Below are 20404 nucleotides of genomic sequence, written 5' to 3'. Positions count from 1 at the left end.
TACCATACTGGATCAATGCCAAACCTCCGCTTCGTCTGCTTGTTAAGCCCTCCAACAGCGGAAATGACATCCATGTCAATGACTGACACAGTGCTATTACCGGCTGCAGACCCGTCATTTTGCTCCTCGTCATTAGTGGAATAACCGTCACCCGATTCGTGTTTACCGAGAAGAATGCTGTGATATGACGCCATTTATACCCACCCTTCGAAGCTGACATGATTTTAGAAAGCTTTACCGTTAGCGGTCGCACAGGGTCACAGGGTGAAAAGAAGCGGGAACAGACTCAGTGCATGCGCAATAGCTGACATAAGAACCACATGGAGAGGAAGCCCAGATGTCAGTCACAGGACCGATGAAGTCCTAAAAATTGAGCGTAAGGTCAGATTTTCAGCATAAGGGTGACAACTTTCAGCAATTGTAACTGCCTAAAAAAGGCAAAAGTGTTCTTCAGCTAAGAGAGAAGAGAGGAGAAAGAGAAGCTAAAATGCTAACATTAGCATATTGGCTATCACTAGCATGAAAGCTGATATTAATTTACCCCATGTACTATGCAAAAAGCATCGTATAAGCTAAAATGAGCTAAAATGCTAATGCTTACTACAGCCTATATTCAAAAGTCTATAAAATTGCCCTTTAAAATTATTTACTCTTGTTCAGGTCTTGGAACAGCAGTAGAAGCTGTTTAAGTAGCTGACATCAAATGGTCGCTGTTTTGATGCTCCACTGGGACCTATGGAGATGTTCTTATCATTATAAGTCACAGAGTAGTGGTTTCATTCTGGTTCTGATAGAGATTGGACCTGGTTCTGATGGGGGTTTGTTCCTGATTCTCATAGAGGGTTCCTCTTGGGTCTGATGAAGATTTATACCTGGTTCTGATAGAGTTTTGACCTGTTTCTGATGGATGCTTGTACATGGTTCTAGTGTCAGTTTGTTCAAAGTTCTTATGGAGATTTTTGCCAGGTTCTGGTGGAGTTGGAACCTGGTTTTGATTAAGGTTTCTTCCTGGTTCAGATGAAGATTTCTACAAGGTTCTGATGGAGATTTTTTCCCTGGTTTTGGTGGAAGTCTGTACTTGGTTCTGATGGATGGTTCTCCTCGGCTCTGATAGAGTTTTGACCTGGTTCTGATACAGGTTTGTGCCTGGTTCTGATACAGGTTTATACCTGGTTCTGATTAAACTTTTTGCCAGGTTCTGATAGAGTTTGGACCTGGTTCTCATAGAAGGTTCCTCCTGGTTCTGAAGGTGATTTGTACCTGGATCTGGTGGAGAGTCCCTAACTGGTTCTGATGGAGATTTCCTCTTGGTTCTGATGGAGCTTGGGTCTGGTTCTTATGGAGATTTGTTCCAGGTTTGAATGGATGTTGGACCTGGTTCTGATTGAGGTTTCTTCCTGGTTCTGATAGAGTTTGGACCTGGTTCTGATAAAGGGTTCCTAACTAGTCCTGATGGGGAATTCCTCTTAGTTCTGATAGGGTTTGGGTCTGGTTCTGATGGAGATTTGTTCTTGGTCCTGATGGAGTTTGGACGTGGCTCTGATGGAGGATTCCTAACTGGTTGTGATGAAGAATTCCTCTTGGTTCTGATGGAGTTTGGATCTAGTTCTGATGAGTGTTGGACATGGTTCTGATAGAAGGGTTCTCCTGATTCTGAAGGAGATTTGAACCTGGTTCCTGGTGGAGTTTTCTTCCTGCTTCTGAAAGTTTTTACCTGGTTCTGATAGCCTTTGGACCTGGTTCAGATGAAGGTTTATACATGGTTCTGATGAAGATTTGTACCAGGTTCTGATGGAGTTTGGACCTGGTTCTCACAGAAGGTCCCTCCCGGTTCTGAAAGCGATTTGTACCTGGTTCTGTGGAGGGTCACTAACTGGTCCTGATGGAAAATTCCTCCTGGTTCTGATGAAGTTTGGGTCTGGTTCTGATAGATATTTGATCCTGGTTCTGATGGAGTTTGGGTCTGGTTCTGATAGAGAATTGTTCCAGGTTCTGATGTGATAACAGCCTACATGCAAAAGTCAATGAAATTGCCTTTTAAATTTAATCACTGTTGTCTAGCTGTTGGAACAGCAGTACATGCTGTTTAAGTACTCAACACAAAATGGCCGCCATGTAGTTGCCTCCTATGAAGATGGTCAAAGGGTTAGGGGTCGGGTCATGTTTAGGCCATAGAAATGAATGAAAATGAATGGAAGTCAATGCAAACTCCTCACAAAGACAGTAAAAAAGGAATGTGTGTGTGTGTGTGTGTGTATGGGCTTGTGTGTGTGTGTCTGAGTGGAGACAGGGAGAGAAGAGAGGCAGATTGAAAAACAGAGTCACATACAGACATATACAGTGGAAGATGCACAGAGCTATAAATAGAACAGTGAGGAATGAATCAGCCAATCAGCAAAGAGTGTCTGTAACTTGACACCTGCAGCATTTCTAATGCAGCACCTCACTATCGTCTCCCCCTGGCCTGGGCTTTTAACATGGAGGCGCATGCTCCCGAACTACCGCCCATAACTCGGAAAACGTAAGGACTATCGATGTCATTCTATTTTTCTCAACGCACAGGGGAACAAAAATATTAACACATTTTTCTTGAAAATATAATATTAAAGGCACAACACTAGGTGACAACAAAGGGAAAAATGGGGAAAAACACAAAAATGCCTTAGCATGCTCTCGAACAACGTCTAATAACTCGGAAACTATAAGGGCTATCGATTTGATTCATGCACCGTATGAATCAGCAGACCTTGCTGAACAATCATGGAGCTTCTCAGGTTTCTACAGAAATCTGTCTGGGAGGTGTGACCCTGTGAAAAAGTGTATCATTTTGACCATTTTTAACCTGAGTGAAGGTGAATTTTTCACTCTCAAACAAACCTACTTCACGGGGAAACGATAAAAGGTATTCAAAAAAATCTTGAACCGTAGGTATCAGCAGGGATGGGTGAACAATCCTGGAGATCATGTGTACATAAATCTGTGTAGGAGATGTGACAGTGTAGAAAAATGGATAATTTTGACATTTTTCAATTTCAAGTGATATTTGGAAGGAAAGATTTGGTACTCCTAAACAAACCTTTTTTATGACAAAACGATAAAAGGTATCAAAAAAATTCCTTCACTGTGAGCGCCAGCAAGGTCTGAAGATAAATCTGCACAAGGCTCATGTCTCTACCTCGAACGGTTTACGAGAGGCCGCAATTCGAAAGTTTAATGATTGTTTGCTCTTGATTTTTTCTGAAATTCCTATAGGTTTCCCATTAAGGGTGTGTTGAGTTTGTGTTGCTTTGGGGCATGTTGCCAGAAAACTGTTAGTCCCACGTCAATGAGGGTGACATTTTCTTAATCGCAAAAGAGCATCCTATGTTTTGATGTATAATTTGTATAGGCAGAGTGAAAACTGAGCGTGTGAGGACAGTTTGTTCGTTCTTTCTCAGGTTATTCAAAAACCTAGAGTTTACACTCTAGCGACACGAACATTCCGTCATTGGATTACATTATAAAACTGAAAATCTGAAAAAAGTGTAATAAAGTTTGACTGAAAATTGTAGAAAAACTGTAAAAGATATCAAAAAATTTAATTATACAATAATAGCAGAAGGTTGTGAAACCATTTTAAAAGTTGAATGGTGTTTCTAGATGAAAGTATGCAGAAGTAGTTAAATGGCAAAAAGAGTGAAGTGTTAGTGGAATTTTTGCCGTTTTCCATTCATTTCAATGAGAGCAAAAAAAACATAAAAAGCTGAATATTTTAAAAAGTATAAAAGGTATAAATACCAAAGGTCATAGCTGGAAGGTCCTGAAAGGGCTGAAAATTGTGAAATTTCAACGGTTAAAATAGCAGAAAGTATGCAGAAGGAGAAGCGAATGAAAAAGTGTACGGAAGTAACCAGAATAATAAGAAGAAGATGGAATAATAAAGAATAAAGAGAAATAGGATCTCAATTGTGTGAATGCTGAAGGCATTCACACAATTGCCTAAATGCTAATGTTAGCTTAAATACTAACATTAGCAAAACAGGGATATATGGGTGTCTGTGGGTGTGTGTGTGTGTTAGCATTTAAGCTAACATTAGCATTTGAGCTAATTTTCACTTGTAGGGCTAAATGAAAATGAACTGAATGGAGTGACTGTTACCCAACATGCTAGTGTTAGCCTAGATGCTATTGTTAGCATTTAAGCTAATGTTAGCATTTAGGCCTCTTTTCACTTATAGGGCTAAATTAACAGTTTGAATGGAATTTATAGCCAATATGCTAGTGTTAGCCAACATGATTCCTAACTGGTTCTGATGGATATTTGTACCAGGTTCCTATGGGGATTTTCTCTTGGTTCTGATGAAGTTTGAGTCTGGTTCTGATTAAGTTTTCTTCCTGATTCTGATTGAGTTTGGACCTGGTTCTGATGGAGGGTTCCTAACTGGTTCTGAAGGAGAATTCCTCTTTGTTCAGATGGAGTTTGAGTCTAGTTCTGATTGATATTTGTTCCAGGTTCTGATGGATGTTGGACCTGGTTCTGATAGAGGTTTCTTCCTGGCTTTGATGGAATTTGGACCTGGTTCTGATAGACAGTTCCTCCTGGTTCTGGAGGCGATTTGGACCTGGTTATTGTGGAGTTTTCTCCCTGGTTCTGATAGACTTTGGACCTGGTTCAGATAGAGGTTTGGTCATGGTTCTGATGGAGATTTGTACTAGGTTATTTCTGGTTCTAATGGTCATTTCTTCCTGATTCTGATAGAGTTTGGACATTGTTGTGATGGATGTTTGTATGTGGTTCTGATGAGGATTTATATGACGTTCTGATGGTGATTTGTTCCTGGTTCTGATGGCGTATGGGTCTAGTTCTAATGGACATTTGTTTTAAGTTTTGATGGATTGTGGACGTGGTTCTGATGGAGATTTCCTCTTGGTTCTGATGGAGTTTGGGTCTGGTTATGATGGAGTTTTGTTCGGGGTTCTGAAGGATATTGGACCTGGTTCTAATGGAAGTTTCCTCTTGGTTCTGAAGGAGATTTGGACCTGGTTGTGGTGGAGTTTTCTTCCTGGTTCTGAATAATGAATGTAATCTATGGTTGTGTGTGTGCATGTGTTTGTCCGCATGCGTGTGTGTCCAAGCAGGAGACACTGACAGAAGAGAGGCAGAAACATAGAATTCTGTTAATAGTTAATAAAAGTACTTCAAAAATAAATGTGAAAAGTATTCAAACCACTTCTTTCAAAGTTCAACAAACTAAATAAATGAAAATGTCTTTTAATGGTAAATCATAAGGATAAAGAACCTTTTTAAACTAAGCAATGATAATTTATGTACAAATCTTCCAACAGGTATCCAAAACAATTTTTGAACAGTAGGTATCAGCAGGCATCGGTGGACAATCCTGAAGAATTTCATGTGTCTACAATAATCTGTGTAGGAGATGTGACACTGTAAAAAAAAGTCGATAATTTAGAAATTTTTAGATTTTAAGCTTTTTTAGGAAAGACAGATTTGGTACTCTGACAAAAACCTATCTTATGACAAAACGGTAGAAGGTATAAAAATAAATCTTGAATTGTGAGCAAGGTCTGAAGATAAATCGGCACAAGGCTCATGTCTCTACCTTGAACAGTTTACAAGAGGTGATGATTCGAAAACATGTCTGTGGCAGTCCATGTTCACAGTAAATGTTAACAAAGTCACTTTTTTTGTTTCACCTATTCTCATAGGAAGCCGTCCGTCACCTGTACAGCTCAAATTCGGATCACAGCCGCTATGATCCTCGGCAGGAGTAAGAATCATTAACAAAGCATACAGTCTACTGTGTGAAAGTAAATAATTTAATATATGTATATATTTTTTTGAGTTCAGTTAATTGTATGTTTGTTTTTACAGACTGTGCTGACCTTACAACATGGTGGTTACATCCGTGTTGGTAGGAACTCTGCAGGTAAGTCCAGATTTACCTGGTGTGGACAATGATGCCATCGAGTATAAGTATCAATTACTGTGGTTTATGTATAATTTTTTGCTTGAATATTGTTGTTTACATATGTAATGTGGTGACACTATTTATTTATAGCGTACAAAACTGTTTTCTGGCTGCATGCAAGACCTACTATGAGATGGTATGCCGGAACCTCCGGCACAGTCAGCCAGATCTTGCAGATAGGGTGACAGCCATTAAGAGTTCAGTCCCCTGTCAATCAAGAAGGAAGCGGGTACAATTTATTAGATTATATTGTTGGTCAGTGGTATTTGGATGTTTACGTTGGGAATATATGTCATTATGAACTTTAGTAATAAGTAATTTATTTACAGTTAGTATTTGTAATTAGTTTTTCCAGTCCACTGTAGGTCAGTTTGATATTATTTTGAAGAGACTCGATGATTAAGCTATGCCCTGGTCAATAACACTATTTATAGTTTCTGTTTATTAATCTATGATTTATGTATTTTGAGTGACAAACTTAATGTTCGTCCTGTAACCGGTGGGTTGCCGGTTCGAACCTCTGCTCCGTCCATCTTTGTTGTTGTGTCCTTGGGCAATGGTGGTCAGACGGCCTGGTGGTGCCAATTGTATGGCCGCCTCACTTCTGTCATTCTGCCCCAGGGCAGCTGTGGGTCAAGTGTATCATCAGTAGAAGGTGAGCATTAAGTTGTTGGCAGCAGAAGCTTGGACGATGCTGCCTCCAAGAAGCTGTCACAAGTAGATACAGAATCAGGCCAGGAGTCATAATGCTGTATCTTTGTGGTGGACTAGAGGCAGACAAGTACGGAGAGAGCAGAGTAGGATCAGTGAGATAACTCCTTCTTTAATTCTCAGCGCTTACTTACAGGCAAGTTCAGGGCAACAAACTGTCCAGATACAGGCGTTGAAAACAGGACCCAAATAAGGGTAAATCCAAAGCTCCAACAAGACGTGGAAGACGTAACCCAAAGGACATATCACGAGGTCATGGAAGAGACATAACGACACCGCGTGGAACAAAGGACGAAGGCAAACTTAAATACAGACAAAGGTGGACATGAAACAATAGGGCAGGTAATCAGAGGAACAGGGAACAGGTGAGACAAGGAGGCAGGGAAGCAGAGAGGGCAGGTGAACCAGAGAGGGACAAATGAGGACATGGAGGAGCTAGACGAAGAACAAAACTGTAAACACATCCAGGGACCAGAACACGGGGGAAACAGATCTATAAGTAATGATAATAATAATAATAATAATAATAATAATGATAATACAAACACAGTCAACAGAAGAGAACCTTGGAAACAGAACCCAGAAACGAGGACTTAAGGACTAACCAAACAGTAACAGAAAAAACACCTGACTAAACGTAACTAATTACAGAATCAAAACCACATACAATAAACTGAACATAACCTAAAAAATAAAACACCAGAACGGGAACTCAAAGACTAATCATACTGGACAGCAACCACCTAACTAAAACGTGAACAAATACAGAACCAAGAGACATACTGTGACACCAGGTGTAGCTTCTAGGAAGAGAAAATCAAGAGAACATTAAGTTGCTGAAATAACAGCAAATAATGCAAAATTCGAGAGTAGTATGAGAATGTAGCAAAGAGAGTGAAAGTGATCATTATGTCCGCCAGTAGCCTAAGCCTATAACAGCATAACTCCAGAGATAGGTCAGGATAACCTAAGCCACTCTAACTATAAGCTTTATCAAAAAGGAAAGTTTAAGCCTAGCCTTAAAAGTAGACAGGGTTTATGCCTCACGGACTAAAACTGGGAGCTGGTTCCACAGGAGAGGAGCCTGATAACTAAAGGATCTGCCTCACATTCTACTTATAAAGACTCTAGGAACCACCAGTACACCTGCAGTCTAAGAACAAAGTGCTCTGTTAGGAATATATGGATCAATCACATCTCTGATGTATGGTGGAGCTTGATCTTTAAAGGCTTTATATGTGAGAAGGAGAATTTTAAATTCTATTCTGGATTTAACAGGGGGCCAATGAAGGGAAGTTAAAATAGGGGAAATATGATCTCTCTTTTTAATTTTCATCAGAGCTCTTGCTGCAGCATTTTGAATCAGCTGAAGGCTTTCAACTGCATTTTGTGGATATTCTGATAGTAAGGAATTACAGTAGTCCAGCCTTGAAGTAACAAATGCATGGACTAGTTTTTCAGCGTCACTCCTAGGATATCACTAGGATATTTCTAATTTTGGCAATGTTCCGGAGGTGAAAGAAGGAAATCCTAGAAACCTGTTTAATATGGGATTTAAATGACATGTACTAGTCAAAAATAACACCATGGCTTTTTACTTTATTACCAGAGGTGAATTTAATGCCATCCAGGTTAAGTGAATGACTAAGCAGTTTCTTTTCTAAAGACTCCAGTCCAAAGATGACCACTTCTGTCTTGTCTTAATTTAGAAGCAGAAAATTTAAAGTCATCCAAGTTTTTATATCTTCAAGACATGCTTGTATTCTGTCTAACTGGTTGGGCTTGTCAGGATTTATGGATAAGTAAAGCTGAGTATCATCAGCGTAACAGTGAAAATTTATCCTATGCTGCCTGATAATTTTACCTATTGGAAGTATATATAGTGAAGAGAATTGGCCCAAGCACTGAACCTTGAGGTACTCCTCAATTAACCCTGGAGTTTGAAGATGATTTCTCATTTACATGAACAAACAGGAATCTGTCAAATACGATTTAAACCAGCCTAGCACAGTTTCCATGATCCCTACAGCATATTCCAGCCTTTCTAAGAGAATATTGTGATCGTCTGTATCAAATGCAGCACTGAGATCTAACAGAAGGGTCTGGTGGACGGTACAAAACAAGAAACAGAAGTGGTTTTAGTTTTTTTGCAACTTGGATGAGGAAAACTAAGGATTAAATATTTCCAAAGAGTTGTAGCTATTAATTGGTCTGGGACTAATCAATAAATCGGACTGAAAAATGGTTGCTACTCCTCTTCCTTGTCCAGTATTTCAAGGTATGTGAAAATTTCAATATTTAGTAGGAATTGACTCATTTATAGTAACATAATCCTCTTGCTGCAGCCAGGTTTCTGTGAGACAAAATAAATCAGTCTGATTGTCACAAATCAAGTCATTAACTAGCAAAGTCTTTGAAGAGAGAGGTCTTCATTTAATTGTTTTATTTTTCTTTTTAGTCTGAGTTCTATAATTTTTATGTGATTTTCCTGATTTCCTCGTTTTAGATTATTTTTTAATCTATTCAATTTAAGCTGTGGGCAAGTCTTAATAGGGTAATGGGTAGATAACAGTACAGAAGCTGCAGAGAGGGGTGTTAAACTACAACCCTGCTTTCTGGTCTGAACCCCGGGTTGTCAGAGTTTTGGAGATCTGATAAATTCGGCCATATTCCTAGAAAGAAGAGCTGCTCCATCCAAAGTGGGGTGGATGCCGTCTCTCCGGATCAGACCAGGTTTTCCCCAAAATGTTCGCCAATTATCAATGTAGCCCACATTGTTTTCTGGACACCACCTAGACAGTCAGCGGGTGAATGACAGCTTGCGGCTAAACATGTCGTGACTGGTCAGATCAGGGAGGGGACCAGAGAAAATGACGGAGTCCAACATTGTTCTGGCAAACTTACACACCGAAGCAACACTAACTTTGGTGACCTCCGATATGTGTAAATGGGTGTCATTATCGCCAACGTGAATAACAATTTTATTGTATTTACGCTTATCCTTAGCCAGCAGTTTCAAGTAGGATTTGATGTCGCCCGTTCTGGTCCCTGGTAGACATTTGACTAGGGTCGCTGGTGTCTGTAGTACCACGTTTCTGACTATGGAGCTGCCAATTACCACAGTTGGCTTCTCAGTGTGTCACTGAACGGGGAAAATCTGCTAGAAACACAGATGGGTTGGTGGCGACCTGCAGGCTGGGATCTGGGCCTATGTTTTCTACGTAACGTCACTCAGCCGGTCTGAGGCCATGCTGCGTGGGCTCTGCTGAAGAACTGCTATGGGGAGCTACCCTCAGTGGCTCCCCATAGCGGCTGGCTAATGGGCCTCTGCTACCTACTGGTTGGGCCTCCAATTGTTTGCCTCCAAAGCTACAAAAATGCTACATTTATCACAGGTACCATTATCACAAAGGAGGCAGAAGATTAGCTGAACATCTGACACAGAGAGCAGGAGAGAGGAGGAGACTCAGAGAGAGAAGCAACAGAACAGGTAGCCATGGTGGAGCTAACGCTGAGCTAGAGACCCCTTAACACTACTTGAAAAACCATGTCAGACACGGAGGGTCCCCAAACGTTAAATGTAGCAACAGAAAATATGTGTTTTAACGTGCTTATGTATTAGAACAAGTCAGAGATATCACAGTAAAGAGAAATCAGATCAATCGAGAGAGCCTTCACACACCAAACAATCCACCGAGTGCAACAGTGAAAACAGGAAGTGATGAATATGCCTTACCACGCCTCACGTCCACCGAGTCCTTCTAATGTTTCTCTAAGGGTGTTTTTGTATGTTATGTCCCCATAAAATTTCATTATGGTCTTTTAATGACAATAAAAGTCTTGATTCTTGTAAGCATGCATAATGACTCTCTGTTCTGTTTTGTCTTAACAGCTGCTGTAGGCAAAGAAGAGTGTACTGGCAGCAGAGGACGTGTCACTCTGGAAAGGAGCTACCATCTGTCCAATGAGGAAGTGGGCAGCTTAGAGGGTGTGCCAGGGTGGATTTCCCCCCAAATATCTCCAGCCAGAACCTCAGTGACCTATGTTGCATGCATGGCATGAATACAACATGTAACATGTAGGCTATATTACATGAAAATACTCTTCAGTAGGTGCTGCATTTTTATTGGCAGGGGTTTACCCAGATCTGTATTTACAAAGGCTTAGGGTGTCCAAGAGGGACAGATCTACCAACCAATCACATTTGATTGATGATTGCCGATGTCTTTTGTTTCATCCAATGACTCAGAAGCCCCATTGGTCAGCTGCTGCTATTTAAATGGTAGGTGGAGTCGTTAACACCTCCTGCCAGCTGGTAATCCCCCACCCAATGCTGCTTATGTGAGAAAATTTCCAACAATTTTTGGCACAGGTACATGCGAATGTGCAGTGCTGTAAACGGCAAATAACTGCCAGGAATTAGCAGGATTCATGGCAGTTTACAAGGACAAAAACCCCACTTTTTGTGCAGTGCAAGTCCAGCTGGAAAGCAAAATAAGCATCTCCATAAAGCTTATTAGCAGAAGGAAGCATGAAGTGCTCTTAAGATTTCCTGGTAGATTGCTGCATTGACTGTGGACTTCAGAAAACACAGTGGACCAACACCATCAGATGACATGTCACCCCAAATCATTACTGCTAAATACTGCGATATATTGATTGATCACTGACTGGAATCGTCACACTGGTGTTGTAATTAATATTATGCTTATTTGATTAAATATATTTAACAATCCGGTCTGTTAAATATTGTCCTGGGAATACCAGCCCAATATGGCGGGGGTATTAGGACAGAGAAAAGGGTGAATCGAGCTCTGGCATTACTGAACAGCAAAACTCTGCACACACATGGAATAAATTCACACAATTTCTTAAAATGCAAGAATTTATTAACAAAAATAATTCAACTCCAAGTTAAACATATTTCAGTTAACAAACTCTTTACTATACTAGAATAATTCAACAAAAGCTACTGAACAAAATGAATGAATAAAGAAATGAATGAGCTATATACAAAAGAAGGAACAAGGGAATCAATAAAAGTAGTTTAAAAACACCAATAAAACATGCAATATTACCATTCAGTTTTATCTATGTTTGAGAACCAAGATTGTTCTTGAGGAATCTGGAAATTAGGGTAAGTTAGTCTTAGAACTAACTAACAACGATAATAGGTATACCTCCAAACAACCCAAAACAATGCAGAATCAGAAGAGCAGATAAAAAATTATTTTAAGAAAATTATATTTTGAAGAATGATTTGATGAATGGAAACAATCTTCTGGGTAATTGATTACCAATTGTATTTAATTAGCTGTCCTTATTTAGTAAAATAATATTTAAAGAAATATTATCTTGAATGGGAATCAATCTTTCTGGATAAGTGATTCTTAATGGGGTTTAATTAGCTATCACATTTAGTAAAATAACATTAAGGCAAATATAATTTTTCTAGATTGAAAACTAAAAAACCTTCTGGACAGTTTATAATTAATGTATTAACTAGCCATTACCTGGAGAAACAGATTGTTAAAATGGCTCAAAATTGCTCATATTTTGGGACCCAAAAACGCTCCATCAAACTGTTGTTTTAAACTGGTAAAGCATATTTGTGGGGAAAACTCACTAATATACTTTCCCTCCCTGTTTTCCATGCTTGCTAGGCAGGGAACTCATTTCTCGTGATATCTTAGTCATTGTTTCACTTCACAAACATATACTTCCATACGCTCTGGCCAACCAGGTGGTGCAGCACCGTTTCCTGGTCCAAATGAGTGCTTATTTCTTTATCTCTTAGACACCAAAGCTTATTCACAGTAGAGTTTATTCAGTGAGCTAACATCAGTTACCTTAGCATCTGTTAGTCAATGTCCATCAGTTTAACGTGTTCCCCATATGCTATGTCCGCTTGCTCAATGTTTTTGACTCACACTAATGTACACTGGCCAGTTGATGTTACACGTTCATATTCTCACAGCTGTTCCTCACAAGGGAGTGGGCATCTTTTAAATCTTTTAAGAAGATTAGAGGGCTGTTTAAACTCAAACACTTCCCCCCCTGCGGTATCTTTTGAACCTCTTTAACGAAGTTCAGGTCCCAACAAACCTTAGCTGAGTATGCGTGTTTGCTTACAAGAAAGTTGGCTGCTTTTAAATCTTTTAAGAAGATTAGAGGGCCATTTAAACTCAAACACTTCATCCAGCAGTATTTTTCTAACTTCTTAAAGAAGTTTCTGGACCTGACAAACCTTAGCCTGCCTCTTTCAGGGAGGATGCTTTTATAATGCATGAGAGGGAAAGCTTTTTTTGCCCCTGCATGCATTAAAGGAACTTTAAACAGTGCTGCTGAAACCTTTAACCAGATTTACTCTTCTACCTCCACTTTGCCCTGTAACATTGTAGATGAGCTGGTAGATTACTTTCATTCTAAAATCTCGGACATCATTGATTCAATTGCTCCAATTAAAGTGAAAGTCGTTTCTGGGAAGAAAATGTCTCCATGGAGAAGTGCTCCACCAGTCAGAAGTGAAAAAAGGGAGTGTCGAAAAGCTGAACGCAGGTGGCGAAAGACTGGACTCCGGGTTCACTATATTATCTATAAAGAGAGACTATACAGATATAACCTACAACTGAAAAATGCAAGGGAATCCTTCTTTTCTGAGATCATCAGCAAAAACAATAACAATGCTCGTGCATTATTTGCCACAGTCGACAGGTTAACAAACCCTCCTGTAACTGTAGCATCTGAACTCCACTCTACAAGGGCCTGCAATGAATTTGCTAAATTCTTCACTGAAAAAACCCAAAAGATCAGAGGGGCAGTCAGCACATCCACATCAACTCCAGTACCAATGTTGTCTCCAACTAGAACTGATTTTGACAAAATTTCCCAATTTCACCAAATAAACTGCAAAATCTTAGAAGAAATCGTACAGCAACTGAGCTCTTCTTCCTGCTGTCTTGATCTTTTACCCACAGCTTTCCTTAAGAAAGCTTTGCCTGTTATAACATCTGATTTAACACAAATAATAAACATGTCCCTTTTGTCAGGTGTTTTTCCCCAGGCCCTAAAAACATCAATTAACAAACCTCTATTGAAAAAGAGCAACTTGGACAAGCTGCTACTACAGAACTACAGGCCTATATCAACCCTCCCCTTCATCAGCAAGATAATTGAAAAAGCTGTGTTTCAGCAGTTAAACAACTTCCTAACAACGACCAACCACTTTGATGTCTTCCAGTCAGGCTTCCGTACTCACCACAGTACAGAGACTGCTCTTGTCAAGGTGTTCAATGACATCCGTATAAATGCAGACTGTGGAAGAACCACAGTGCTGGTATTATTGGACCTTAGTGCAGCATTCGACACTGTTAATCACTCCATTTTATTAGAGCGCCTGGAAAACTGGGTCGGCCATTCTGGTACAGCACTCAACTGGTTTAAATCCTACTTGAAGGACAGGGACTTTTTTTGTCAGTAGGTAACTTTTCATCAGAGACCACAAAAATCACATATGGCGTTCCCCAAGGGTCCATCTTAGGGCCCCTCCTATTCAATATCTACATGCTCCCCCTAACTCAGATTTTAATAAACAACAACGTAAGTTATCATAACTATGCAGACGACACAGCTATACGTCACGATGTCACCAGGTGACTATGAACCCATTCAAGCGCTGGGTAAATGCTTAGAAGAAATCAATGCTTGGATGGGCCTAAATTTTCTACAGCTGAATCAAAACAAAACTGAAGTAATAATGTTTGGACCAAAGGAAGAGCGTTAAAAAGTTAGCACAAAGCTTCAGTTAATACAGCTAGAAACCACCAGTCAGGCTCGAAAACTTGGGTGTAGTGATGGACTCAGACCTGAACCTTCAGAGGCACATAAAGGTAGTAACTAGGTCGGCCTTCTATCACCTAAAGAACATCTCCAGGATTAAAGGACTAATGTCTCAGCAGGACCTTGAAAAACGAATTAATGCGTTCTTCTTTAGTAGAATTGATTACTGCAACGGTGTCTTCACAGGCCTGCTTAAAAAGTCAATCAGACAGCTGCAGTTGATCCAGAACGCTGCTGCCCGCGTCCTCACTAGAACTAAGAAAGTAGAGCACATCTCCCCGGTTCTAAAGTCCCTACACTGGCTCCCTGTAGCTCAGAGAATAGAGTTTAAAATACTTCTGTTAGTCTATAATCACTTCATGGCTTAGCACCAAAATACATTACAGACTTGTTGTCAGTGTATCAACCAGCCAGACCTCTCAGGTCATCTCGCTCAAATCTACTCTGCGTACCCAAAACCAGAACCAAACATGGAGAAGCAGCTTTTAGTTCTTATGCTCCACTAATCTGGAATAAACTGCCAGAAAACTGTAAAAGCGCCAAAACCCCAAGTTGCTTTAAATCAAGATTAAAAACTTATTTGTTTAGAGTGGCCTTTGACTGTGCCATCTAGGCATGATTAGTTTTCGGTCCAATTTTCCTTTCATTTTATTGTCCATCATTCTATTCTCTTTATTTTATTTTACTTTTTAAATGACCTCTGTTGTTTGATTTTATCATTTGATTTGTTTTTCTGTGTCTGTATCTGTGTTTATTTGCTTTGTGATTGTATTGTAATTGTATGTATAGTGCTTTGAGTGTCTCGTTGCTGAAAAGCACTATATAAATAAACTTACCTTACCCTTACCTTAAACCTACTCCCATAGAGTGTAGGATCTTCAGAGGGTCGTTCCTCCCACTCCCAGACTGACACTGTTACAATCTCACTGCTCCACACATCTCATTTCATCTTCAAAATCTCACCAAAGCCATTCTGAACCATTTCTCTGCATCCACGGGTACAAAAACCAGCTCACTCAGAACCAACAACACAGCCACAGTGTTTTAAGAAAAAACACTGCAGTGGAGGGGCTGCAGCGTGTGGGGGGTTGTGTCCTCTTCTTGGATATGGGGTCACCGACATTTGGATCGGCTCAGTGGCAATGGTAGAGCAGAGCTGGATAATGTCTTTCCTGGGCTATCTGGGCAGGGACGGTGATGACTCACCTGTGTGGGTGTGCCCCTGTCCTGTGGGGAGGGGATTCATGGTGTTTGGGTTCGGGGGCATGTGTTTGATATCTGTGTCCTGGTTGGGGGTGGCCCTGTGGGGGAATTCATGTTGGGGTTCATTGGGGGTGGGGGGCTAATGGGGTTAGGATTGGAATTTATTGGGGGAGTGGACTGTTTCATCCTGTGGCGGCTCTGGTTGGTGGGCTAGTTTGTAACATGTAGACCCCTCTTTTGTAGACCCCTCTTTTGTACATGGCCCCCTCTCTGGATGAGAATGGGGGTGTTGGGGACTGGGGTCGGGGCGGGGGGTCTGGTTCCGGGGTCGCTCAGGTTTAGGCACCAGTCCAGGCTAGCACAGCCCAGGTTCAGGTGCTGGGGCGGTGTGCCTGTCTCCACCCCCGGAGGGAAGGCGATCACCTCCTGGGTCCGGGGGCTGGTTGCCCCTATGGGGTATCGGCACCTAGACCTGGGAGTAGAGAGTATGTATGGGGAGTGAGAGTGAGTGTATGATGTCCATTGTTTGTCTTTACGTTGGGTGTGTGGTGTGAGTGTTTTTATGTGTACGCATGAGTGTGGGACTGTGTTTGTTTGTTTTTTGTGTCAGGCTGGGTCTTGGACTGCTCCCTTTCCTGTATCAGTTTAGGCCCCCCCATCAAATGTGTAGCCTATTTCTTCCCCGCCACACTACCTGCTGATTGTTGGTGGCTCTGCCTGCTGGTGTACTTATGGTTCCCCATGTCTGGGGCTGGGTGCTTTGGTGTGTGCTGGCTCACTTCTGGTGGCTGCTTGCCGGGGCCTCGACCCCCGGGCTCTGTCGGGCCTCTGCCTGGCGAGTGATATGTCCAAGGGTCTCGGGTCTCTGGGTCCATGGCTGGATCTGCTCAGGCGTAGAAGGCTGCCTGTGGAGCTTGTGGGCTCGTCGCTGCAGCTCCCCGGGCGTCTGCACTGTGGCTGCTGGATGGTTCCCCTAGGACTCTCCCCTGCTCTTCTCTGGGATTGTTGCCCATATTGGTTTGTGTAGTCTGCCTCTGTATGTCTATGCTGACTTCCGCTCACGTATGGTGGTGCCTGTCACATGGGCAGGAGACCGGCAGTGCAGCAGTACCAGGGACCGGAAACTTTGGGGAATGTGTGGTGCGGGCCCGTGATAGGTGTGAGTTGCAGCCTCCGGAATTAGCAGCTTATTGTTATTTGAATAAAAACCCAGTTCAACGGGACACTGTGTCGGCGTCGTTACACTGGTGTCAGAAGTAAACCATCTGTGATCAGAGCTGTGAGCCAAGTTAGTAGTGTTAGCTTGTCATCTCCCGTACCCGCTACAGCAGCGTCATGGATGGCGTATTTTCCGGCATGAGAGTCAAGTCAGAAAGAGAAGAGGAAAGTGAGGAGTGGAACGCATAGCTGCAAAAGCTGGATCGGGCAAGAGCTTCACTGTGTGGCTCCACACAGGATGGTCAGGATGGCTGCTGAAGCGGGTCTGGGTGCCAGTGAGAAACCGCGGCCAGCAACTCCATTGTTCCAGGGAGCGGCGAAGGGTCATGGCGGCAAATATGGCGGTGGCGGCAGCAATGACGGCGCCATATTAAAGAGGCATTTTGGGCAATGTGTGCATTCTGACAGCTTTAAAAATAAACTCACCAGCAGGAGCAGGTTGCCAGGTGAGCCTTTGCGTGTGTTGGCTAATGACATTGAGAGCCTCACATGCAGAGCATACGCACACTTGCCCTCAGGTGTGCAGAATGTACTGGCAAAAGATCAGTTCATCAGAGCTCTGTCACCTCCAGAGCTGTGGGTGCAAGTCCAGCTGGTTCTCGTCCTTGGACCTCTATGTGGTTATTATCAGGTCCATGGCACCTCTTTTGCAACAGCCTTGGTATCTCTCCATCGGGGGCTGGAGAGAATTAGAGCAGCAGGGCTGAGGCTCCATCCAGATAAATGTCATTTCATGCAACAAGAGGTAACATTTCTGGGTCACAAGGTTGGGAAGGAGGGCATCAGCACAATGGAGGACAAAGTAAAGATAGTGGCAGAGTGGCCAACCCCCACTACGCAGAGGGATCTTAAGAGTTTTCTGGGGTAGGCCTCTTATTATTGGAGGTTTGTGCTGGGGTTCGCAAGCATAGCAGCCCCGCTGTTCCAACTCCTCCAGAAGAACCGGGACTATGTGTGGACTGAACAGTGCCAGGGGGCATTTCACTGTCTTTTCAAGCGGGCTCTGACTGGGGCCCCAGTACTTGCTCCGGCTGACCCCTCTCTCTCCTTCCTTCTTGACATGGATGCATGTAGTGTGGGTGTGGGGGGTGTCCTTTCCCAGGTGGGTCCAGAGGGGGGGAGAGTGCCGGGGTACTTCAGCAGGGCCTTTGACAAGGCAGAAAGGAGCTACTGTGTGACAAGGCGGGTGCTGCTGGCAGAGATATTTTCTCTGCGGCACTTCAAGTATTACCTTTGCGGCCTGCCTTTCACCATAAGGACTGACCACTCTGCTCTCCAATGGCTAATGTCCTTTGGGTTCCCCTAGGACTCTCCCCTGCTCTTCTCTGGGATTGTTGCCCATATTGGTTTGTGTAGTCTGCCTTTGTATGTCTCTGCTGACTTCGCTCACGTGTGGTGGTGCCTGTCACGTGGGTGGGAGACCGGCAGTGCAGCAGGACCAGGGACCGGAAGCTGTGGGGAATGTTTGGTACGGGCCTGTGAGAGGCATGAGTTGCAGCCTCCGGAATTTGCTGCTTATTGTTGTTTGAATAAAAACCCAGTTCAACGGGACTATGTCAGCATCGCTACTGTATGAAAAATGACCCATTATTTGTTTTTTTGGCATCAGATTTATAAACGAATAACCAAATAATGAACTGCTTTTTAAATTTTCAGATTTTGAAATCTTAATTGAATTGTTTTAATTTATTGTTTTCCAGTTGGTGCTTTAGCTTGGTTTCTTGTGATTGTTGTATTTTATTCATAGTGGTTTTTGATTTATGTTCTGTTATAGCTATGTTTCTTAGGTTTGATTATGTCCTTGTAGTATTTAGTTACAGCCATGTTTTGTTTTCATTCTCTGACTCTGTCAAAGCAATTAGCTTCATTCTGTCCACCTGCACATCCAATCAGTCTCCCTGTTTCTCCTATGCCATCCATTTATATACACTGCTGTTTTGTTCATCCGTTGTGGAAACATCACAGTTAACACTCATCTTTTCAAGCCTGTTTTGCCAAGCCTATCTTGCCAAATTTGTACTTGTCTGTTTGCCCATGTTTCACACCTGCCTGCCACCACCTGCTAAAGTTTTTATTAATTAATATCTTACTCACCGCAACTCAGCCTGCTGTCTGCATTCTGGGATCCACCACCACACCACGCGGTGACAGAATGATTCCGCCACACATAGACTTTGTGGACGGAAAGCAGGAAAGTGCCAGGGATTGCTGGGTTCAGCAGCATATGGAGGAGATGATGAGACATCTGCAGGACAGTTCTGCCTTCTCTACTGTTGCTGGAGCAGATATAGTGCGAGGCAGCCCAGCGCAGCGGAAGCTGATAGGGTGTCCTCTTCTTCTGCCTCTGCTCCAGCTTTCTCCGCCTGCTCCACTCGCTGCCCGCCGTAGACTCAGCCATCAAGAGGCTGCATCTGCTCCTGTTCCAGGGAGTCTGGCTGACGCCTCAATGCCTCGCCAAGTGTCGGAGCTCGTGCCAGCTAATCCGAGGTCCGTATGCGAAATGGTGGAGAAGACGCTCTGCGGTCATGTCTGTGCCGCAGTCGGCTAATGGCAGATCCAAGCTGGCGATTCCTTGTCTGGAAACAGATCCCCTTAGACGCTGCTCCTTTCCAACATCCGGCAACAAAGCACACATCTTCCTCCCGCCACAGAAAATGCCGGCGCAGAGCAGGTTCCAGCTTTTCAACTGTCAAGGAGGAGGTTCGGTTGTCTGCTGCCGCAACGGCTGCAGCAGGGATTCCCATGCCTTTGTCTGGCACAGTGCTGTCTCCCAGGCCTGGGAGACATCTCTGTATATAAATGTGCAGTAGCCATGCAAACTTTTTCAATCGACAATAATAAACTACAGAGAACCAAAGTTCACCTAAAAATTGAAATATGACTCCATTCAGTTTGTTTAATTCATGGAGCATCAAACCTGATGTTTTTTTCAAGAGTTTTAGCTTTTATAGTTTAAACCCGAGCGATGAAACTGAATCACATTTAGCTTCATACAGTAATGTAATACACCTCAGAAAATGACGGAAACAACCTCAGTCGGATGTAAACTGTAAAACTTCCTCTGTTTTTGTCACCTGTAGATGAAAATGCTCATCAGCCTGTGCGCAGAAGAGCATAAAATGCATGTGAATCACTTTAGGGACAATTTCATTCTTACTGAAAAAGAAAACCGTGTTGGATCAGCATATTTATTCCTAACAAGTCAGGTTTGATTACTCTTAAGGTGTAGAATCTGTAGACAATCACAAGTCCATAAATAGCCGTTTAAAGTTGCGTGTAATTGTGGAGCGATGGCAGATTTGGCACAGCTGGGGGACTTTGCCAATGGAAGAAGTTAGAGGGAGCATTTATATCTGAGATCTTAGTGATGTGCTGGCACATGATGATGCATGGCTTATTGGCTGGTTTAGATTGCACAGGGCAATTATTTTGGAGCTCTCCTCGGAGCTGGCCTCAGTGTTACA

The 20404-nt window shown here is 42.4% G+C and overlaps 1 protein-coding gene across 6 annotated transcripts in view; it reads left to right on the top strand.

The window, feature by feature from the left end:
- syk (spleen tyrosine kinase) overlaps positions 1-20404 on the top strand; it is a 116075-nt gene that overhangs the window by 36294 nt on the left and 59377 nt on the right. For 4 of the 6 annotated variants that reach the window (XM_047372471.1, XM_047372469.1, XM_047372467.1 and 1 more), the window contains 3 exons: positions 5707-5768; positions 5873-5927; positions 10573-10758. The gene's annotated coding sequence lies outside the window, so the exon portion shown is untranslated. The remainder of the gene's footprint in view (positions 1-5706; positions 5769-5872; positions 5928-10572; positions 10759-20404) is intronic. The other 2 variants (XM_047372472.1, XM_047372468.1) reach the window with 1 other exon arrangement.

Source organism: Girardinichthys multiradiatus, chromosome 8 (genome assembly GCF_021462225.1).
Source record: "Girardinichthys multiradiatus isolate DD_20200921_A chromosome 8, DD_fGirMul_XY1, whole genome shotgun sequence".
Classification (NCBI taxonomy): Eukaryota; Metazoa; Chordata; class Actinopteri; order Cyprinodontiformes; family Goodeidae; genus Girardinichthys; species Girardinichthys multiradiatus.
The sequence above is the reverse complement of the archived record's forward strand: the minus strand, read 5'-3'. Positions and strand labels throughout refer to the sequence as shown.